The 17,533-nt window shown below is 38.1% G+C and overlaps 1 non-coding gene across 1 annotated transcript; it reads right to left on the bottom strand.

The window, feature by feature from the left end:
• Positions 1-17,177: 17,177 nt before the first annotated feature.
• On the bottom strand, positions 17,178-17,284 carry LOC118482866. The gene has a single exon (XR_004869080.1). It is a non-coding gene; the product is annotated as a small nucleolar RNA R71 (small nucleolar RNA).
• Between the last annotated feature and the right edge of the window lie 249 nt (positions 17,285-17,533).

The following is a 17,533-nucleotide window of genomic DNA, read 5'->3' as shown; positions in this document are numbered from 1 at the left end:
ATTTTGCAACCGCCTTTTCCGGTCGCAAATAGGTCACAAATTTTATTATTTAATACTAAAGTGCAAAGCACGGTCGCAAATTCGGTCGCAAAATTTGCAACCGTTTTTTTCGGTCGCAAAAAAAATAAATGAATAATAAAAACCAAAAGTCAGAAATATAATTCGGTTGCAAAATCGGTGGTAAATTTTACGACCGGCTTTTCGGTCGCAAAAATATATAAATACTAACAAAAGGTAACAATAAATATACAATACGATCGCAAATCAGTTAAAAAATTTGCGACCAACTTTTTCGGTTGCAAGTTTTTTGTCCAGTTTTTTTACGAAAAAATGTGAAAAATTTAAAAAAAAATAATCATTTAAATGCCTAACAAAAACGTGTTTATTTAAGGTTACTGACGGTCATTAAAAAGATGGAAATAAAGAGACTGTTGCTACCGGACACCGGTGCCCGACCAGCGCAAGTCGCCCACCTGCCCTAATCGGCTCCCGCCGACCACCGCTCGAGTTGCTACACCTCCTTCGTGCCTCTGCTGGTTTTGACGACCACCACTGGAACCTGTTTGTTCAATATTTGTTATTTCGCTCTCCGGTTTCAACCGTTTCAATTAAAATTGTACATGGCTGCTTTTGCTCAATTGTCAACATTGAATTTTTAATTTGGGTCGGTGACCAGACTTTTTGGTCGGTTATATCTATTGATGGTTAATTAGGGTAGTAATGCTTAATTTAGGGTATTTGACGGTGAATGATGGTTCAACTAGGGCCAATGATGTTCATTGAGGGCAAGTTGTGATACTTGTTTATTAGGCTTAGATATGGTGAATTAGGTTAGTTAGGCTTTATCTGTAATGCGGGAATGCAAGGTGTCAGTTCGTGTCATTCATGGCCAAATAGGGTTAATGATGGTTAAGCATGGTCATTAATGATAATTTAGGGTTAATGATGGTCAAGCACATTCATTATGGTCATTGATGATACCTTAGGGTATATTATAATCCATCGTAACCAACTAAGACATACTAAGGAATATCTTAGACCTAAACCACACAACCGGCAAGTGTACCGGTCAATGCAGTATAGCTAAAGTAAGTCTGAGTATCGAACCCACGAGACTCTCTAATTACGTTAATTACTTTGTCTAGAACTAAATTGACACGACATTAATTAAAAGGTTTTTTTTACGTTTGAGGGAGGGGAGGGGGGGGGTTTCTAACATATTTTTACTATACTTTTTATCCCACGAGAAGTTGTCCAACATATTTTTATTATTTTTTTTTCTTTTTTTAATTTATTTATATTATTTATATTATATAATTTATATTGCTATCTTATACATAGAGATAGTGGGCTCGACCCATTCACGGAAAATAGTTGTAATTTCAATTCGGCCATTGGCGCCTCTCTCTGCCCAACTGGCTGGTTATTTCCTTATTACTCGTTTTTGCTCCATTTGCACCAGGACCTGGCAAAACACAAAAGAATATAATATACACCAAAAACTAAAAAGAATAAATAAAAACTATACAAAAATTATACAATTTACACGAGACAAATATGTGTATTTTACCACACATCACATTTACATCAAATTATTGATTTATTTAATTTTATAGAATTTAATAATAGGAAATTGTTCCCGCTTGATATTTTCACCCAATTACTTTTTCCCCCCAAACCTAATTACTCTTCCCCCCCAAAACTAGGGCTATCCACGGGCTCCCATCTCAAGACTTCACACACTTCACATTTTGCAAAGCTAGGTTTACTCCCATCTCAGGTATACGGCATTTTTCTTGAGTTTCTTACTAATTATTGCTTGTTTGCTTCAATTATTTACTAAATTATTCACGATTTGGAACCCTAGCATTTGTACAAGCGGCTCCCGTCTCGACTTGTACTAGTGCTTCTCAGACCATCGAACCTGGACTATCGTTTGTCTTCTGGCCAAAAATAGGTACACCGTTGTTCATTTACTTTGTTTATTTGGAATTCCCACTAGTTGTAGCTTGTTTACTTCAATTTTTCATAAGGTATATAAAACAGAGCTGCTACTTCAGTATTTCCTAAGTTGTTGTGATGTCTCAAATTTTAGTTTAATTCTAGGAAAATATTGATGGTAGTTTATGAAGAAAAAATTGTTAATCATACTTTTGATTTTGAACTTGGTTGAAATTAGTAATGTCCCCCAACAACCTTTAACCTTCTGTTTTAGTTTGTTTATTATCATTTGTGGACATTTAATATTGTAGGTTGCTGCAGATTTTAAGCGAAAAGTAATTAGTAATTATTATTTTTCATAATATTATAGTTCTGTTTTTGAATTTGATTTAGTAGCTCCATGTAAGCAAAGCACATGTATTTGTTGCGATAGAATACTTTTTTTAAGTACTGATATTAATCTAGTCATATCCTAAAAGTGGTGATGGCACCTCATTTTAAGTACTGATATTAATCTAGTCATATCCTAAAAGTGATATTATAGTTTTATTTTTGAATTTGATTTACTAGCTCCACGTAATCAAAGCATGTTGAATTATATATTTTAAGTGAATGATATTTTAGTAAATACTACCTCATTTTATGTATTGATATAGTTTACTGAATAGTTTTTATCTGATTAGTGATGGCGTGGTACATTGATAGAGGTGGATGTATCAAAAGACCGATAGTGATGGATTTCTAAGTTCCGAATACTGTGATAATGTAGATTTATTTTTAGACTTTGCTTTTTCTAAGGAAGCAATTGTTGATACGAGGGTGACTATGCATGGTGAGACAATACGTGAAATAAAATGCCCTTGTTACAAGTGTCAAAATGTAAGTTTAAGAGATAAAGCCACCATTCAACAACACTTGTATAAGGAAGGTTTCATGCTTCGTTATACAACATGGCATGAACATGGTGAAAATTCCATCCGTGAGATAGGAGAGTCTTCTACTAGAATGGAAGTTGATGATAACGATGATGGCTATAGACGTATGGTGTTAGATAACATGTATTCACGTGGTTATACTTCAAATATTTTGGAAGGACATGTACCGAATCCGGAAGCAAAAAGATTCTATGATATGTTACAAGCTGTCGATGAACCTTTGTGGGAGGGGGAGAAGGCCACTAGTTGTTCAAAGTTACAAGCTGCCACAAACTTTTTGACATGGAAATCACTTTTCAATGTGTCCACTGCTGCCTACAACTATAACATTTCCATGGTTAATGCAATGATGCCTGAAGAGAATAAGCTCCCGAAAAGTTTTTATGATACAAAGAAAAGTTTAGAAAAGTTAAGCCTTCCTTATGAAAGAATAGATGTTTGCAAAAATCATTGCATGTTATTCTATAAGGAAGACAAGACTCTAACACATTGTAAATATTGTAAAGAATCTCGTTACAAGAGTGAGCGAAGTAAGGTGCCTAATTTGGTGATGGCGTACATGCCAATTGGTCCTAGACTGAAGATGTTGTATATGTCTATAAAGACGGCCAAATATATGAACAAATGGACCGCGATTGGATTTTTGTTGAATATGGGCAGTAAGTAAATATATGTTAATATTGTTTTTCTATGTAGATAAAAAGATGCTAATATTGTTTTCTATGTAGATAAAAAGATGTTTTTAATGTGACTATTATTAATTTCTTCCATTTTGTAGATTTAGTAAACAAGTCAAGGCTACCCATGTTATTTTATCTAACTTGAAGTCTATGTGGTCTGGACCATGGCAAGGATGGGGAGATGTTCCTAAGGAGGACAGAGACCGATTGTATGAGCGATTCCAAGTGTGTACTTAGACTAACATTATATACAACTTAATAAATTTTATATACATTTATTAATAAGTGATCTTTAATAGTGTTATTTTCAATGGGAGAAAAAATGGAATGCCCAAATTCATAGCTGTTGGGAGAAGTGTATTGCTGGAAAGTTCGCCGATATGTTGTCGAGGGCTCGTAATGGTGCCATAGCAATGGCGAGAAAAAAGGGTTTACAAGTTGGAGATGATACTTCTGTTCTTCATGACTTTAAACCAGCATGGATGAGAATAGAGCCCTGGAAAGAACTGTGTGAGATATGGAACACACCCGAATGGAAAGAGAAGCGTCGTAGAAACAAAGAGAACAGAAATAAATCAACAGGGGGCAAACATACTCTTGGATCACAAACCTTTGTGACTGCCAAGCTAGAAGCGGTAAAAGATATTAGTCGTTCTCTTTTAGTACATATCATGTTGGTTTCGGGTCTATATCCTAGAAGCGGTTGAAATGGGTTTCGGGTCGGGTTGGTTTAAAAGTATAAAACATGTCATGTTGGCAGCCCACTTAATTTTTTTTACTTGCTCCAATAGAAGATTCAAAATGCTTAACATCAACACATTTCTAAGTGGACTACACAGCCAAACCCTAATCATTACCATTTTTAATTAACTTCTAAATACTAATTTTGTAGGCTAAGAAACTTGGGCGTGAACCTGAATTTTTTGAGATGTGGAGGCAATCACGTTGCAAGAAAGGTAGGAGGACACTGGACAAAGCTCAAGAGTGTACCAGTAACGTAGTCGAGGGCTTGGATTCTGAAGAAAATGGTCAAGAACAAAATCAAGGCATAAATGGTGAAGAGGATATTGAAGAACCAAATCGTGACTGGGTTGACGAAAGGTCATTTGAGACCTGGGTAGGTTTCATCACTTCCAATATTGTATAGTTTTGCTACTTATTTATTAAATGTTAAACTATAAAAAATTGTTTTGTTTGTGTGTATCAGAAAATATACAAGGGATATCTTGTGGAGAAGTACGGGTCGGATGAAAGCGAACACCCTAAGTTTGACCAAGACTTGTGGACACGAGCCGGTGGGGGCTTGAATAAAGGAAAATTATACGGGTTTAGCAACGTTAGTGACCCATTAGCCTTGATCACGGGTACCCCTTCCATGTCGTCTAGCAATACTACACCACAAGACTCGGAGGTATTTTTTTTTCTATTCTTTACCGTGTTTAAAACCATAGTTATCCATTAGGTTGGGATTATAAATCGTTATAGGGTTGAATTGGTGGCTGACCACTTAGCATTGTCATCATAAATAAGGTTTGTTTTGCGCAGATCCAATTAGTTTCTTTGGCCATTATTATGTGGAGAGAGCTCGGTACCGGGTCGTAATGCATCTTATCTAGTTATAATAGGTATTGTTATAACGAGTCATAAAGTGTAGTATTCTTTGACCGAATCGACTAGTTAAATCGAGAATTGGTTGGGCCACAATGGATTTTTCTTGGGTCTATATCTTTCAGCCTACAGTAGTGCAAAACGAAAGTAAATTTACACCATGTTCACTGATTTTCCTTCCATGTTTGACTTACCCAACATAATTTAAGAATTGTTAAAGAGCAACATGTGTGAAATATATAAGTTAAACTATAATAATAACTAGTGAATTGGCTACAGTTAATTCCATCAAAGTCCACTGGCTACCCATCTTGTTTTTAATATTAATAATCATGTGAGGATGTATGATATACTAAACTAATGAATAATTGTTAATTATGAGTCTAAATAAATTATATTTGAGCTTTTATATTTAAGTATGAATATAAGTACATGTTTATTAATTTTTTTTAGATACAAAAACTGAATGGGGTTATTGAAGATTTGGTGAAAGAAAAGGAAGAAGATAAACAAAGGTTAAATGGAGTTATTGACGAGTTGACCAAGGAAAAGGAAGATAAGCAAAAATTGAACGCGGTCATTGAGGATTTAGTGAAAGAAAAAGAGGCGATGCATGATAGGATGACGAGCTTTGAATCACTGTTACAACTTGTCTCTCGAAACATCCTACCACCGAGTTAGCTCTAGTTATTTATATTCAAATGTTTTGGATCTATTATATTTGGATAATTAGGATATTTGACTTATTTTGTAACTTTAACTCGATGTTTTGTTTGATCCGAATGTGGGTATTTTAGATGAATTGAAATTGCTAAGTTTGAAAAATATTAGCAGGTTAAAAATACAAAAAAAAAAGAGATTTATTTTTAATTTTTTTAATGCAAAAAAACCAGTTGCAAGACGGTTGCAAAAAAATCAGTCGCAAGACGGTTGCAAAAAAACCAGTCGCAAGACGGTTGCAAAAGGCGCTGTCGCAAGCCGGTCGTAAAAAACAGTTGCAAATCGGTCGCAAACTAGCAGTTGCAAATCGGTCGCAATAGTTGCGACAGCAATTCCGGTTGTAAATAGCGGTCGCAAATTTGCACCGGTCGCAAATTCCGTCGCAAATTCAATTAGCGACGAGGTCAATTTCGATCGCATTTCCGGTCGCAAACCGGTCGCAAAACGCGTTTTGCGACGGATTTGCGACTAAAAACGCAGTCGCAATTGGTCAATTTTCTAGTAGTGAATTTTGTCTTTTACTCCACTTTTGACCAAAGGAAGTATGTAATTTAGGCTGGTGGATGTGGGCGTAAGTTTTGGACATTTTATACCTTTAACGTCGGGTCACACTGGGTTGGCATTTTGGTCAGCGTTGCCCGGTTGGCTTGGAGATTCTGCCTGCCGGGGGGGGGGGGGGAAGAGAGGGTGACATGGTGGGCTGTGGTTGGCTGGTTCAATATAGGTTTTTTTAATTTTCTGTGTAGTTTTTCTTAAATTCCACATGGCAGGTCACGCCCAACTAAAACGACGCCTCACCACACCCCTAGTTTTTTAGTATTAGCTTGTGGATCCCACCCTTGCCACGTGTCGAGCAATGCTCCCAACCCAAGCCCCTCCACATCTCATAGTCTTAGGCCACGTGGTGTGGCTTAACGCCACCCTGCCACTTCACTAATCTTGGTGCCCCTAGGTGCTATGGACCACACCCTCGAAATTAAATGAGGGGGCGCTATAGGGTGTCTGCCATTGTGCTAACGAGTAAAAAATGGGTGTGCAGGTGGGGATCACCTCTTTTCAACCAATTTTTTTTTTTTAATTTTGTTTAATAGGAAGGCTTTAAACCATTGCATGCAAGTTAAAGCGAGGGCCTTTAAATATCCCCCCCCCCAAATGACGTGGCGCCTAGGTGGATCTGACGTGGCGTGATAAAGCCCCGGGGGGCTTTATACCACACCCTTGAGCCTTATGATGACTTACAATAACACTTTCTAAGTTTCCGTGTAGCACTTAGTAATCTAACAAAGTCAACCTAGCGATCAATACTCGCAGTAATTCACACCATTTAAAGAAGAATACAAGTTTTTTTTTTAAAGGTAAATATTATTCACAAAGCCAACCCATCAAACCAGAAGGAGGCAACCAAACAAGAACACCGACTTACAATAAATCAAAATTACACCACATATCCCATGAGACACTTCTGTCATTCGATTTATTCCTATACCACAAGAAATTGCAACCAAACAAGAACACCGACCAAACAAGAACACCGACCAAATATGTGTGACTAAAGGTTAGACATTAGACACACTTAAAATTGCAAGTTTTTTTGTGTGTTTAGTACACGTTTTTAGCTACACATACAATAAATTTATGTGACTATATATTAGAAATGATCACACTTACAATAAATAAATGTGGCCGTTACTACCCTTTAGCCACACGTAATGGACACAATGTTTGATTAGAACAATCCTTTTCGCCACACTTTTCTTTAATTTGTGTGGCTAAAACAAACATTTTAGTAAATTCATGTGACTATATAATAGAAATAGTCACACTTAAAGTAAATTCATGTGGCTGTTGCTATCTGTTAGCCACGGGAAAGCTTGATTTCATCAAAAAAATGTTGGTACCATTTAGCCACACTTTTATGATGCTACGGTCACTAAAAAGCGTGTGTGGCCATATGATACCTATGATGACTCGACCTTTGGTCACACTTGACTTAAAAAAAATAAGTGTGGCGAAAGGCCTATAGCCACACTTTTCTTGTGTGGCCATAGGCATATTTTGACGTAGTGACACTTCTGTCATTCGATTTATTCCTATACCACAAGAAACCTAACGACTTAATATCTTGAATGATTTTTTTTTATTTTAATTTCAATATTCGAGAACCGTTTTTTTTGTTTCTAGCCTTCCTCAAACACCAACAGGTCACCATGATGATACCTTGGAACACTTTTTTAGCCCTACTGCCAAGACCCACAACTTTATACAACTCCACCAAATCTTTAATCGAACAACTCCACCAAATCTTTAATCGAAAAAAGCAAAGATCGGACTAACCTTATACCAAGTGCTAACTTATCTCCACACCACCGAAGCAACATAACACAAGCAAAGGAGACAATCTATCGATTCAGGATCTGTATCACAAAGAGTGCACATCATATCACCAAAATAACAATTTCTAGAATGAATGGCGTCTACCGTAGGAATACAAGATTTTAAGAACAAAAAAGCTTGTTGTAGTGCTTCAGAGTAGTTTACAAGTTTTAGGAGTGATTTTCAGCGTGATGTATGTCAAATGAGACCCCATTAGACCATACACAATAAGCAACTTTAAAAACACCTAAAAGCGTTGTTAGTCAGCTACCACATCATAAAAACACTTATTTTTTTAAAAAAATATCAAAACTCACCCATTAAAAAAACCTAAAAACACCCAAAACCATTGTTGCATCATCACTACCTTTTAAATTATTAACCACACATTCATACCATTCATTCTCTCTCTATATAACATTTATCAAGTACACAAGGCCCACAATAAACTTGTTTTTTGATGTTTTTTTTAGAAAAACATCCTAAATAAACAACTCCTAAATGCATGTATCACAATAGCAAAAGGCTGAAACTATTTGCACACCATGGTTGCAGATCTGCACACTTAGGGTTTACCTACGCTGCATATAGACCTATACGCTTATACGCTTCGTATAGGGTTACGCTACGCTGCGTATAGACCTGTACCCATCGTAGGTAAGGGGTAGGTACACGACTAGACAGTCAACCTAGTACCATGTTAAATCTCTCTGACATACGCATCGTATAGATCTATACGAAGAGTATGTACAGCAAGGTACACGCTGCGTATAGACCTATACGCAGCGTATGTCAGACAGATTTGCAATTGATACGATGTTGTCTAGGCACGTGAATAAAGCTATACGCAGAGTATAGAGCTATACGAGGCTGATAATTGTGAATTTAAAAGTGTATTTAGACATTCATCTCTGCCTACGAATTCAAACACCATATCAAATGCTTTCTTCACTTCCTCTGTATACACTTACTTCATCGGTGGAGATAAAATATCATCATTTTGGGACAAGAATTATTTCTTTAATCACTATTCTAACGACACATGGGGAGTAAATGATGCTAATGAGGAGGAGGAGGTTGTGTCTGGCGTCCTTGTTGATCAAAAAACACAGTTGCCAGACTTGAATGAGACTCCGACTCCACCTGTTGATGAACCATATTACCCGACGCATCAAGTGTACCCGGATTATGCATACGAGTATGAAACTTCGTATGTGAAACAAGGTAATCTGGATGGATACGTAGGATACGGTGCTGAGAATGCGCCTGTTGATGAACCATATTACCCGACGCAGCAATCGTATCCGGATTACGGATACGGGGGTGAAGTTTCTTACGTGCAACAAGATAGTTCGGATAGATACGGAGGATACAGTGGATATGGTTATGAGCCTCGTAACACACCACCGTATAATGATTATCAACCATCTACCTCGGGCAATCTGCATCAAGTGTATCCGGATTATCAGACCTTTGCTTCCAGCAGACCTTAGTCTTTGTCAACGGTTTACTTTAGCAGACCTTGTGAACCATCAGACTTTAGCTTGTAGCAGACCTTAGGAAGCAGCAGTTGTTTGATGACTTTGCCAGTGAAGGGAGAATGAGTTCAAGCACTGTTATTTGAAGGATCAAATGATTGCAGAACTATTTTGGCTTTCAATCATCTGTTTTTAAGGTGGGATTCACATGAGCCAACAATCTCCCCTTAGAACAAATGATGCCAAAACCCTTCTTTATTGTTGATCTTTATTTCTCATCAACATCTCTCGTATTTGCCCTTTGAATTGTAATTCAAAGTCCAAGGAGATCATGTCTTCTTCATCATCCCTTTCAAGTTGAAGGTTCAACAGATCTAAGAGGTCACATGCATTCAGACCATATGCATCCTCCATTTTAATTCTTTTAACATCACCACTTGATCTGGGAAAAGTCAATAATGGGTGTCTGAGGATGACTTCCACTTTAGTATGTTTGGATCCGATGGCTTTCTTGGGACAAGACTTATTAATGATGAGTTTGGTGATTGCGGTCTACTAATTAACTTTGTAAGTGTTTCTTTGAGTTTAGCAGCAAGTAAATCAGCAGCCTGATCAGTTTGAAATTCAAGCTGACACCTTATTGCGTCTTTTATGTATTCTTCAAACCTCTGCTCATCTTCCTCATCAGTCTGCTTTTGCCTTTTTAATTGTTTTAAGGCATTTGCGGATAAAGCAGATGTTGAGAGAATCTTTTTAGAGATCTGGGTCTGTTGAGGCAGGGCAACGGTGGTTGTAGGATATACTGGCTTTTGAGGAACATTGGGATCTTTGGCTCTAAGCTCTTCCAGCTTTTTGTAGGTCTCCACTATATTGAGTTTTGACCATCTAGCAATTGATCTAGCTAAACCATAATCAGCAGCCACAAGCTCTGCTCTCATTCTCTTAATTTTCAATGTCTCATCAGGATCCACTTGTTTGGCTTTCTTCCAATTAGGTGGAGTTGGCTTTTCCAAAGGGTCATTGTTCATTTTAGTAATTCTTTCTATTTCCTCCCTGAGAGCATCTGATGATCAATCTTTGAATTGAGCCCTGGTTGCTTTGTATGGCTTGTGCTTCATTATGTGATCAATATAATCAACCCTGAGTTCCTTTCAAGCTCAACATCTATTGGCCTCTCAGACATGGATTTTCTAAAGTCCTTAGCAAAGTCTTCAAGCTCTCTGACTTTGCTAAGCTCATGTGATAATTGACGATGGTGGTGAAGCTTTCCCCTTTGCTTCTTTTGGGGTGGTTGTTATGGGGAAGGTTTGGTTTTGGGTGCAGCAGAGGATACAGGTTTTGTAGGAGTAGCAGTGGTTTTAGGAATGGTGGTAGTTGGTGGTCTGACTTTTCTAGTAGACTTCCTTCTTTGTGAAGTACCAATATTTTCCTTTTTCCTCAGCTCTTCTTGTTCTTTCTTCCAATTATAAGCTTTGCTTTCCTCTGTATCTTGCTTCTTCTGCTTTTCTAAAACTATCTCTTCAACTTTCATGTTTAGGGTCTGATCAATCCCTTTTTCTTTTCCAGCTTCTGAAGCTTTTGTAGAAGATTGTTGTTTAACAGACTCTGGCTTTTGTTGGACCTTTGGTTTTGGTTTTGCTTTTGAATCAGGTTCCAACTTTCTCATTGAATCTTTCTCCCCCTTTTTGGCATCATCATCATCTTTCTCAAAGATTGGTGTAGGAGAAGAGTCAGTAAGTTTGAGCAGATGTTCTTTAATGCCCCTAATGTCTGCTTGTGTGTCTTTATACCTAGCATCAACCTTAATACTGATAAGTTCCATGTGAGTGTCGTGGTTGATTTCAGACAAATTCTTACGAGCATGAAGGATGGGTTGCATAGACTTCCAAAGCTCATTAGAAATTTGCTGAGTGCTAGGTTGACTTTTAGAAATCTCCATCATCGGCTTCATCATGTCTTTCATTTCAGCAACAGATGTTTCAATGGTAGACATTCTATCCATCAAATATTTATATCTTAATTCATCACCTAATTTAATAGGATCACCTGAATTCCCACCTATGGTGGTTATATTTGTTTTGATAATAGGAGAAGACTCCAAATCGTCAGAAACAAATGCCATTTTTTTCTTGGTTATGGGGACTTCCCAGTGGAGCAGAGGTTATAGTTGTAGCCTCAACAGTGGTTGCCTTCAAGGGAGTCTTAATGAGATAACCACTGTCCAACTGATAACCAATGGGTTCAACAGTTGTAGTGGCTGTTCCACTTGAACTACCACCAAGAGTTTCGTGAAACTCAAGGGGTGTAATTTCCTCAACTGTTTGTGGGATAGCAGATTGAATTGGTTTAGACACAACCATTTTTTGGGTTATACTCTCATTAACGTGTGAGTGAGAGGGACTGTTTTAGGTCTGAATTTCAATTGCTTCAAACAGAGGTAATATTGTAGGTTGAATTTGGGGAGAGGGTTGTGGTGTAGAAAGAGACATTGCCCTGGGAGAGGGGCTTTTAAGCATACTTTCAAATGAAGGGTATGCTTCATAATGTGGTGTCCCTGTGCTTACAACATGATCCTTTTGTGAGGATACATGAGGAGTTTGGATGATGGGTTGAGTTCTTTCCAACTACTGTGGGAAGTAGCAGCAGTGGTTTCAAGTGACATTTGTGTTGTCACTAGGTTAACTTCTGGAATCTCATCTTCGAGAGGACTCGTTTTATTTTGTTTTGGTTTGGTGGGCTTTTTGGATTTGGTTTCTTTTTGGATTTTTTTGGTGTGGGATTCACAACACCGGTTGTGGTGTCATGATCACCAGGAGCAGTGGGCTCAGCAATAGAGGTTTGAGCAACAGATGTGGACTCATCTAAAACAGTCTCATCCCTCTTTGCTTTTGTTTTGGAAACTTTTGACTCTTTTTCCATAAGGCGAGTAAAAGTTTCAAAAGTAAGACTATTTATTTGAAAAGCTACACCTTGTTGAAAATCTTTTTGTGAAACTTGTTTTTGTAGGTAGTAGCTTAATAGTCTAGGGTACATCAAAAAAGCATTATTTGCCCCCTTTTGAACATTCTTCACATTTGTGACCAAATCAGAAAACAGTGCTTAGGAGTAGTTAAATTCAGAATTTGTTAAAATGGCATAACCCAAGTACTGAATTTTAAGTGGTATTTCGTTCATGCAAGGGTCTTAGTAGAAATACATGTCAAGAAGGCATGGAAAAAGAATTCCATTGGAGCAGGGAAATTTGGTTTATAAATAGTAACTCCCTTTAATTGACCTTCATACCCTCTCTCAATAAATTCTGCATGAAGTTCATGTTTTTCAAAGGAGGTCTTACCTGTCAGGTCATTCAACCCAAATGTTGTTGATATGGTAGTTGGGGAAATTGCACCAAGGGTACCTCCGACTTTTGAAGTTATAGCATAAGGCACTTTCTTTTGGGATTGAATTTCAGTATTTGCCCAAAAATCACGGAGTTTATCTTGATAGATTGGAGCATTGGCAGTAAGAATTGCTTTGTATTTTGATGATGTAAGAATTTCAATTATTGAGTGATAGGTAGTATTTTTGTCTGTTTTCTCAAAGATGGGAAGAAAGTTGTGGGGATTTTTTATTGTTAGAACCATGGTCGGAGAAGAAATTAGCGTATAGTTAAAGATGAAGGTTTGAAGAAGATGAAGATGGAAAACGCTTTTGTGAATTTTGAATTCGAGACGGCAGTAAAGCTCTGTTTGGAGATGAAACAGGGTTTTATAAAGTGAAAAAGTGAATGCTGGTGTGGCAGCGGTTACAAAGATCTGACGGCTAACATATGTCCATGTGGCAACCTCTGTTGGAATAATGGAGGACAGTTGTTTGGAAACCACTGTTGGGCAACAACAGTGGTTAGGAACAGTGAAATCAACAGTGGCTGATTTTAGTCTATCAGTGGATATACATCAGTGGTTGAGACCAACAGTTGTTTGATTAACAGCGGTCAAAGCAGTGGTAAAAGGAAGACAGAGGATACCTTTTAACAATGGATGAATTTTTAGCCAATCAGAGGTTTGAAAACAGTGGTTATGGACAGACTTTTAAGGATTCATGAAAAATTGTCATTTTTAAGCTATTTTTAAGGATGAATTTTTTCTGAAAACATTTTAATGCTTTTATTCATGGTAAACAAAGTTTTGCCTTTCAATCAATGTTTAGCATGCAAATCCTAGAGATCAAGCTTTCAAAGGTAGATATGCCTAAAGCTTTTGTCAACACATCTGCCAGCTGATCCTTAGTTGGAACATGATGCAGAGAAATCAAACCTTTTTCATAACAATCCCTCACAAAGTGATGTCTAATGTCAATGTATTTGGTGGTTGAATGGGATACTGGATTTTTAATGATGTTTTGAGCTGCCTGATTGTCTAACATGAGAGGAGTCTTTAAAGTAGTTAAACCAAAATCCAACAACTGATTTTAAAGCCACAACAGTTGGGCTGTACAGCTTGCAGCAGCAATGTATTCAGCTTCAGTAGTGGATGTGGAAACAGCTGCTTGCTTTTTTGCTTTGCAAAGATACTAAGCAATTACCTAGAAATTGACACCCTCCTGATGTGGAATTCCTTGTTGCGTTACATCTAGTAAAATCACTGTCTGAAAAACCTGAAAGCTTGATATTCCCATTAGCAGGATACTAAATACCAAGTGTCGGAGCACCTTTTATGTATCTGAATATTCTTTTTACAACAATGAGATTAGACTTCCTAGGTTCTTACTGGGATCTTGCACAAACACATGTTGCGAACATGATATCTAGCCTTGATGCAGTTAGGTACTGATGTCTGTAAAATGCAACATATAAATTACATCAAATGAGGCATAAAACTAACCCTTTTTAGTACTAATGTTGTAAAAAGTATGCTTTTGTCTTCCTTTTGTATTTTTAGGGTTAAAAGAGCTTAAATGAACAAAAAAAGCAAAAATACAGCCAAATCTAACAATAATACAAGAAAAGGAATAAACGTGGCATGCCCGACCCCTCGACAGCATCTTCCCAAGCAAAAACAAGAGATAAGAAGGCTGAACAGAACCCCGTGTCTATTGAACACGGGGGCGTGCACAAGAGTCTGCAGAAAAGACAAAGTTGTAGAAGCTTCTATTTCCCAACACGGGGGCGTGCCCAGCGGACACGGGGCCGTGGTCAACGCTAAGATTCGCAGAATCCAAGCAAATCTTGATAGTACAGATACGCTTCTGCACACGGGGTCGTGCCCAGCAGACACGGGGGCGTGGTCAACTAATGCAGACAAACTGCATTTAATGAAGAAAGAGAAGATGGATGGACACGTGGCCGTGCCCAATGGATACGGGCCCGTGTTCGGGCTTTTGTGCAGGCTATAAATAGAGCTGCTTGGTTCACTTCAATGGCATCCCTTGGCAAACCACCTCTCTCACACTTCACCCACCCACCACCATCATCCATCATCCATTATAGAGTGTGTGTAGTAGTCTCGGGATCCAATATTGATAGTAAGAGTTTTTGACAATCAAAGGCCATGTTTGCCTAAGTCTCTTACATCACTTGGTTAAGACAAGCATTTAGTGTAATACTTTGTATTTTTAATCTTTTCGCACTTTTTATTTAGTTATGTATTAATGACTTTAATAACTAGTTTCTTGTGTTAAAGGTGAAACTTTCTTATCATTTGTCCGTGGTGTCTTGGCGTTATTTTATTGTCTATATAAAATAAAATATTTACACTATTCATATCTCCACGGTCTATATGGAGATATGTTGGCTACCTGGTCGGGGGTTAAGGGAATGGTTTGGTAAGCGTCTTGCCTTGTTCAGTGTATAGATCCTGCAAGGACCTGGGTCAAGCTTAGTAGGACCTCCTTCAATACCCACTAGTATTAGATGGCGAGGGTTCGAATTTCTTGATCTCCTCATATGTAAACTACTATTAAAACATTAACCCGGCTACTTAGGATTGTATCCCTGCTGACTCAAACTACTTAGCCGTGGGTAACGTCACCTTCAAAAGTGGGGCCTACCACATTACGCATTAATAACTTAATTAATTATCTTTCAATAATCTAACCCTTTAGGATTGTATCCTTGCTGACTCAAACTACTGGATTGAGGGTAACGTAACCTTCAAAAGAAGGGACCTACTACTATAACTAAGATAATCTCTTAAGAAGTGCAAAAGTGCGGAAATAATCAAAGGTTACCCTAAAGGCGAGTCGGATCCAAGTGATTCATCTTGTCTATCTGTTTTTATTTTTAATTTTTATTTTCAGCATTTTTAGTTTTTATTTTTCATGTTTAAACCTTTTTCTAAAATTTTGATTTGATTAGACGTTGAGGATAAACCGGTACTAAAAGCTCTTGTGTCCTTGGACTACCTCGGTATAATACCAACGCTATACTACACTCACGATGGGTGCACTTGCCCATATGTGTGTTTAGTGTTAGTAAAATATCATGTTTTATAAATTTAAAACTTGACTAAAGTGTAAAAAGGGCTAAAAATATACATAAAAATCTATCGCACTACACAGCATCAAGTTTTTGGCGCCGTTGCCGGGGACACAAGGATTTTAAGAAAGTTAGGAATCAACGACCTAATCGTTTTTCTTATTTTTCATTTTTTTAGGATTTTTCGTAAATTTTCAGCTTCTGCAGAGCTCAGCACGGGCCGTACCTGGTCGGACACGGGCCGTGCCCAGCATTGTTACTTGCAGTTTTTATTTTCCGAGTTATAGAGAGTTAAGCACGGGGCCGTGTCGGTGCATCACGTGGTCGTGTCAAGCTCCCCAGTAACAGGGATCCGGAAAACAATTACTGTATCTCCGACCACGGGCCGTGTTCATCTGAGCACGGGGCCGTGGTGAAACTTCTGGCCAACGTTCTTTTTTGTTTTTATTGCAGGCTTGGAACCCAGGCGCCACATCTGAACTTTCTACGCAGTGTATGAGCTCCAGTTCTAGTAGAGACATAAAAGAACGTCTAGACGAACCCGAACGCTTTCTAAGAAAAAAGAATTAAAGCTAAAAACCAAGAGAAAGTTTCGGGGGACCCACTCCCAATGGCGGATCAACGTACCCTCATAGATTACCTACGACCCACTGTAGGTAATCTCGGCGCCGCTATCAATGCACCGAATGTCGAGGGCAACAACTTCGAACTTCGGCCGCATTTGATACAAATGCTCCAAAACTCCGCAACCTTCCATGGGCTTGTAGACGAAGATCCCCATTTACATATCACTAACTTCTTGGAAATATGTGAAACTTTTCGGATCAATGAAGCCTCAATTGACGCCATCCGCCTTCGAATGTTTCCATTTTCGCTAAAAGACCGAGCTAAGGCTTGGCTTAATACCCTCCCAGTTGGTTCGGTAAACACCTGGGATGAACAAGCCCAAAAGTTTTTATATAAGTATTTCCCTCCTGCTAAAACAACTAAATTAATGACTGAAATTAACACATATTCACAAGAGGACGGGGAATCCTTATATGAAACTTGGGAAAGGTTCAAGGAGCTACTAAGAAAGTGTCCTCATCATGGTCTTGCGGTATGGCAACAAGTATCCACTTTCTATAATGGGTTGTTGCCACACACAAGACAGACACTTGACTCTAGCTCCGGGGGACTTTTAGGTAATCGTCGCCCAAATGAAATTTATAATCAAATTGAGGAAATTGCTCAAACCAATTTTCAGTGGCACACTCCCTGAGGCACAAAATCTATTGCCCCGGGCGCCCATAAGGTTGATGAGAGCTCCTCCTTGCAAGCCCAAATCGAGGCCCTTTCTTCAAA

Source organism: Helianthus annuus, chromosome 1 (assembly GCF_002127325.2).
Source record: "Helianthus annuus cultivar XRQ/B chromosome 1, HanXRQr2.0-SUNRISE, whole genome shotgun sequence".
Lineage (NCBI taxonomy): Eukaryota > Viridiplantae > Streptophyta > Magnoliopsida > Asterales > Asteraceae > Helianthus > Helianthus annuus.
Note: the sequence above shows the minus strand (reverse complement) of the source record. Positions and strands in the feature narration are given on the sequence as shown.